At 36.8% G+C, this 6,084-nt stretch overlaps 1 protein-coding gene across 1 annotated transcript in view; it reads left to right on the top strand.

Annotated features, from left to right (window-relative positions):
• Positions 1-2,340: 2,340 nt before the first annotated feature.
• Positions 2,341-6,084, top strand: part of gypc (glycophorin C (Gerbich blood group)) — a 55,616-nt gene continuing 51,872 nt past the window's right edge. Inside the window, exon 1 of the mRNA XM_017695069.1 lies at positions 2,341-2,616. The gene's annotated coding sequence lies outside the window, so the exon portion shown is untranslated. The remainder of the gene's footprint in view (positions 2,617-6,084) is intronic.

The following is a 6,084-nucleotide window of genomic DNA, read 5'->3' as shown; positions in this document are numbered from 1 at the left end:
GACCGAGTCATCACTCAAAAGTTGAAGGTGGGAAGCATCAGACACTGGAGCAGAAACACTTGACCAGAAGTGTGACTGATAACAGTGAGGCATTCCAGCTGGCTCTGAAAGAAATAGATCTCTGAAAAATGACATTTACACAGCTTTCCTCTTAAACCAAATGTAATCGGTCAACCAATATATGATTAGTGTCCAAAGTTTCTTTAGGTTCTCACTGGAGCAGTAGTGAGGAGAAATAAGTATTCAGGCATTTCTGTTTTTGTAAGTTAATATAATAATAATAATGTCTTTAGACTTTCAACTTACACATGTAAAACAAGATCATGGATTCATGCTAAAAAGTAGTAAGTAGTAAGGTATTCAGACAGCATGTATTAATAACATTAGCATTTTGTCGCAAAGCTGTTGACAGCAATTGTTGCTTTGTGATGTCTATAGTAAGGAATAATTCACTTTTGGCCTGTTCCTCTCAGCAAACCATCTTCAGTACCCTACAGTATCCCAGTTCCTCTAACTGTCAATTTGAAACTCTACATAAACTTTCAGTGCAAGCACCTTCACTTTCTTTAGAATCCAATGTTGAGGTGTTTTGGCTGGATGTTTAGGGCCATTGTTTTAATAAAATGTCTGTTACGTCTTCTCAGTTCACGTCAGTTTCTAGGCTTAATACAATAAATTCTCATGTGATATCTCCCAGTACACTGCTCCATTCATGTATCCTCCAATGTCATGTAATGCTGCAGTATAGTTTGCAGAGTAGCAGCTCCATTTCACGATGCTGCCACCTTCATGCTTCACTGTGGGTGTTTTTAGGATCACGTGTGCAATGCTTCTTTCTCCAAACATGATGAGCTGAATTTTTGCCAAACACTTGTATTTTTTGTTTAATCTGATGGAAGAACATTGCTCTAAAGCAGTTCTGATTTGTCTCAATTCTAGTGTGCAGCAAATTTTAGAAGTAGATCTCTGAGCTTCTGTATTAACCGAGACCTTCAGCATGGGGTGTAGGAGATGAGATGATTGAGATGATTGCAGTGCAGCTCACTGCTTATTGTTCTCTGTGTTGTTCTACTGCTTTCAGGTTAATGTAACCTAATGCAGGCTTTTCTCTTACCTTCCTGATAATTAGTCTGAGAGAACATTGCGCACCTGTCCATGACCATCCGTTAACATTGCGCTTGCATTGCATATTATCACACTGTTTGTACTGAGAGGGATGTTTAAGGTCTTTGCTGTGGCTCTTTCCATTCGAGCTTTTATATTCCAGTGTTGTTTAGTGATGTTCTCCCCGAAAACTTTAGGAAGCTCCTTCTCCTGCACTATGATTGACACTTGTGTTCCCAAATAAGGGCAACATCCATTATAATAACACCAGGTACTGCACAGCATTATTTTCTAGAAATTGCTGTATTTTTATGTGACCTTTACATATACAGTCATCCACCCCTGATCAATTGACATGTTGTTGATTTTCTATACACATGTTCATTCGTACACAGAAAACAAACATCGGCAATCTTTTAATGCGCAATTTCTATTTATTGGTTGGATTCCACATATTAAAAGTATAAAATGTCACCTGTGCAAACTGTATGACATTATTCTGCAGATAAGTTTAAAAATTTCTATTTGTTTTTGAGTTTAACATAATGGAAAAAATAAATACATTGAAATTGCACCATAATTTTTCCACAGGCTACATTTTGGGTTTTTTTTCCCTATATGGTAAATTCAGCAAATAAACAGTAAGTGTTTATTAAAATGCACTGTGCTCTCAACAGTTCTTTACCTATAGCTGTGTTTATGCTTATGAATACATACTTTGGTTCATATGTGTCAAAAGACATTACATAACAAAAACAAACGTGTCTAAATATTCACATTATGAGGTTAGTTTTGCTCACACCTAAAGTAGCATTTAGTTTTAAGCATGTAGTTTTCCTGATGTAAATTAAGCTATATTGCTTGTTGGCTACGTTTACATCACAGTTAAAACAGAAGAAGAAAATAGAGTAGGAAACTTTGGACATCAAACATGTCTTGGGTGATGGATTATATTAGGAATAAGAGGGAAATTGTGTAAATTTGATTTTACATCAAACTATTCCTTTAAGGCAACTCCACACTAGTATCTTCATTCTTAACGCAGATGTCAAGCTAAACTCTCTTTTTTTCCTGAGCACTTAGTTCTCTCTCTCTCTCTCTCTCTCTCTCTCTCTCTCTCTCTCCTTCCTGCCCCCCCCAACCCTCCACACTTTCCCAGACCTTGTACTGACAACAGCTGTGGGTTATTTACACAGCTATGGGGAGGGGTCTGCTGATCTATTGGTTGCAGCGGCAGAGATCATTCACCAGGGAATAAGTCAGGGGTGGAGGGACAAAAAAGGCATAAAAAAAGCCTCAAAAAGTTCACGTGCAACCCATCTGATCTAACCACATATGAATGCAGCAGTGCTAAGAGTTTAGCAGGCAGTTTTCTCTCTCTTTTCTTTCCCCGAAAGATGAAAAAAAAAAAGCAGCTTCCTACGTGCTAAGCTGTCTAAGGAAGCATTTCCTGGCTCTGTAGCGGACTAGGCAGGAGCAGAGGGACAACTTGTTGCTTTTCAGTGAAAGTTGGTATGTTAGACCTCATTTGCATCATTATTTTCCTGTTAATACATGCATGTCTTTAAGGAAATGTTACTTTGTAGTAATTACATAAAGAGTAAAAGACAACATTGTGTTTCAGTCATGATTTCCCGAGAAAGCAAGAATGCTGAAAGAAATATTTAGCTCAGTAAATTTACTCTTATGGGTCATGTTCATTTTCTGAAATGCTGATATAAATAGCATGCAAATTAGCAGGGAAAAGTTTGAGGAATTGAAACTCCATGAGTAAAACGAGTGCCAGTTGGGTGAAACGTTACTAAAGCTGGCTGCAGACAGCCTGTTCATAACTGCAAACAGTTGTGCATGACATTTGTTCTGCCACTTGAGGAACTTGAGCAGCACTTCACAGTGCCTGAAGGTCTGAATTAGGAGTGTACGCTTGCCAGAAAGTCTTTAAGCACACCATCAGATTAAGCTTTGCTATAAAATATTGTTTATTTTTCGGTCCAAGTCATTCCACACTGTTATAAATAAATAACACAACTGATTATTGTGAGGTTGGACTTTGCTAAGTTGAACGTTGCAAAAATGTCTGCATAATTAAATGGTTATGATATAAAATAAGTCATTCAGAGTGGTTTGGTTTGGTATGGAATGCTCTGTTCTAGAGAAACTTAGAGTCAGAATTGTGTACATTGGAAGTGATAGGAACCAGACATCCACTTCTAAAGGCTCCCTCACTGGAAGTCCTTACATGAAATAGTTATGAATACACTGCATGATTTCTGAGACATTGTTTCACGACAGGTTTGAGACAAGTTTTTGAACTTTAACTAATCTTTTTAACCCATTTATGGTGGAGAGGTACATGCAGGGCAAAATACTGCCCAAAGAAATCTTTTGTTGTTTTTGGATTCATTGCTCTTAACATTCAGATAAAAACTCAGAAGACATGTGTAGGTTCACTGGTAGTTACGGATTTTAAATAAAATGCCCATGTTTGTGTTGTACACATGGTGACCCATGGTTCCTGGCACCACCTCTGTAAAGAAATCTGAGCTTCTACAATGATCCACTTCACACCCAACCACTCTGAATGACTTTACATTTCAGTAGAAATTTTGAAATGTCCACTTCAAGATGGACAAAGCAAATGTAACAACCTCATTGGGCCTCATTGTCATTGACGTTGGACAATACAGACAACCTGCAGTTTTATTGGTTTCAGTGAAAATATCATAAATAACACATTAATAATTAGAAACGTTTTTGGTGGCATCACTGGAATTCAAAAAATGCAATTTGGTTATCCATTATGAGTCACCACTATTTAACTATATAGTAGCAATATAGGCTAAAAATAAGAAAAATAAAAGGAAAGAAACAGAAACCAAAGCAACATGAAATTAAGGCTAAATTAAGGCTTACATTATTTAAGACTGAGTTTCTGCTAATATATGGGGTTAAAAAAAAACTGAACTTCTTTACCTTGTTAGTTCTTGTCTCTGGTTATACTACACATGATTCACTTTTAAAACATCATTTAAAACTTCGTTTTCCTGTAATCTTCCATAATAATACCAACAACATACTTTTTCACCTCCCCCTCCCACAACCCCACCTATAATTACGCAAAATGCTCAGCTAACTCAGAGATCTTTCCTGTGTTGGCGCTCAGAAATACGTAACGGTACAGAAAGAAAACGAGTTTTGAGTTCTTATTCTTGATGAATTGAAGAAGTGTGAAGACAGTAAAGCGCTGTTTAACTAAAACATCGGAGTGCTAAATTAAAATCTAAAATTGAATTTAAAACTATACAAAAATTTGTAGAATTTTTCACCCCGTAAAATCTGTATCAGTATCGACTGCAAAATTTCCAGATTGATTTAATTTGCCGCAAAGATATTGTTGTATATAAATCTAGGCAACCAAAGAGCCAGCATGTAGCAATCGGCCTACAGGCTAACAAGCAAGCAAGCAAAGTTTATTTATATAGCACTTTTTACAACAGGTGTTGTCACAAAGCAGCTTTACAGAAAAATCAGCATTACAGAAAAAAGTCCAAGCCCCCATGAGCAAGCCAGTAGCAACACATACTTTCAAACAAAAAAAATGATTTGGCTTTACTGATGTATCCAGACACCTGTTTCCTGCAGATAAAAGAAAAAGAAATGCATCCTGTAATAGAATCACTGAAGAGTCACTTTCACAGTGCATCCACTAAACATTTTAGCTGTACGTCATCATGTACAACAACCATGTGACGTCTGAACTCTGTCTTATGTTTTGGTCAGAGTTTGGTTTGTATCTGTTTAGACCAGGAGTTGGCAACCCACATGTTAGGATGAGCCATTTTGTCCTTTCAACAAAAATCAATCCACTTTGGGAGCCACATCATGTCCATTTAATTGAAGTAATATTTTACCATCTTGGCTATAAATATGTCCCAGTCTGTGCTAATGTACTAGAACCGACTAAAAATATATATATAAACAAAAACACAGACTAACTTTGTTCTGGTTTAAAGATTCGGACTGCTATGGCTGCATTTCTCACATCTCCAGCAGGATACTTTTCCACAGAAATAGAATAGTTTCTTGTAAAATGTCTCTCAATGTTTGACTTTTTATGAGGCTGAAGTCAGCTTCTAATTCACCAGCTTATTCTTTGAATTTTCCCGTTCCACCTTAAATAGAGAATGACAACTGACACACCATTTAAGGTGGAATGGAAAAATTCAAACTAGAAGCTGTCTTCAACCTCGCAACTTTTTAGTAGTCAGCAGTTTCTCATTGCAGATTAAATATATCAGCAAATCAGCTGATTGTTTATAAGTGAAAAGTACATTTATCCCCAAATGATCAACAGCTTTATTTTAAAAGTGTTTTTTTTCTTTGTCCTTATGTTAGCTAATAGATAGGCAAGATTGATGTCTACATGACCTTCAGTTTGTGTGTCAATCTTGAGGGTTTGTTAAAATTGCATGTTAGAATGCTCAGCAAAGCTTTATTTTACTGGAAAGGAGGATTATTTTATTATTGCCTAAACAAATCTTATACTGCTGATGGGTCACAAAAGAGCAGTGAAAAAGCTGCATGTTGCTGACCCCTAGTTTAGACCAAAAGAGGAAGACAGACTACTGCAGTCAGCTAAAGGCTTTGCACTCTGGACAAGAAACCCAGAAGATCAATGATGTTCTCCATAAACTTGTTGTTTTTGGTCTAAAAGGTTACAAGGTGACTATGTGGATTTGTGGTCTGGGTTTAATATAGTGCTTGAGGTTCCTTGTCACCTCCCTCTACCTGGAGGGGTTATTGATAACATATTTCATCCACAACTGATCAATCACTATTTCGATCAATCACTGACCCAAGGAGTCTGTGAGAGTTTCGCTGGATAGTATGTAAAATGTTAATAAAAAAAAAAACTATACTATCAGTTTTTGACATTTTTACATGTGGCACCACTGGGGCACTGCCTCTACTCCAACTTAG

Source organism: Pygocentrus nattereri, chromosome 6, assembly GCF_015220715.1.
Source record: "Pygocentrus nattereri isolate fPygNat1 chromosome 6, fPygNat1.pri, whole genome shotgun sequence".
NCBI classification, from domain to species: Eukaryota; Metazoa; Chordata; class Actinopteri; order Characiformes; family Serrasalmidae; genus Pygocentrus; species Pygocentrus nattereri.
Note: the sequence above shows the minus strand (reverse complement) of the source record. Positions and strands in the feature narration are given on the sequence as shown.